This window comes from Chrysochloris asiatica, unplaced genomic scaffold (genome assembly GCF_000296735.1).
Source record: "Chrysochloris asiatica unplaced genomic scaffold, ChrAsi1.0 scaffold00244, whole genome shotgun sequence".
NCBI lineage: Eukaryota > Metazoa > Chordata > Mammalia > Afrosoricida > Chrysochloridae > Chrysochloris > Chrysochloris asiatica.
This window is the reverse complement of record NW_006408762.1, coordinates 3,569,219-3,569,715: the sequence shown is the minus strand read 5'-3', so window position 1 is coordinate 3,569,715 and position 497 is coordinate 3,569,219.

The window sequence follows — 497 nt, the reverse complement described above, 5'->3', positions numbered from 1 at the left end:
AGATGAAAAATGGAGAAGACAATAAATGCTGGGGGGGATGTGGAGAGATGGACACTCTTGCATTGCTGGTGGGACTGCCAAATGGTCCAACCTCTCTGGAAAACAATATGACGTTTCCTCAGAGGACTGAAAATCGAAATACCTTACGATCTAGCAATCCCTCTACTTGGTATTTACCCACAAGACAAACGAGCCACAACATGAGAAGATATATGCACAACAATGTTTATAGCATCACTATTTACAATAGCAAAAATTTGGGGACAGTCAAAGTGCCCATCAAAGGAAGAATGGGTAAACAAATTGTGGTACATACACACAATGGAATATTATGCTACCTTGAAGAATAACAAGGAAACGGCATGCCACCGCATAACATGGATGAACCTTGAGAACATTATGCTGAGTGAGATTAGTCAATCACAAAAAGAGAAATACTGCATAGGACCACTATTGTAAAAGACTATAAAAAGAAATTATACTAAAGAGGGGTAGGG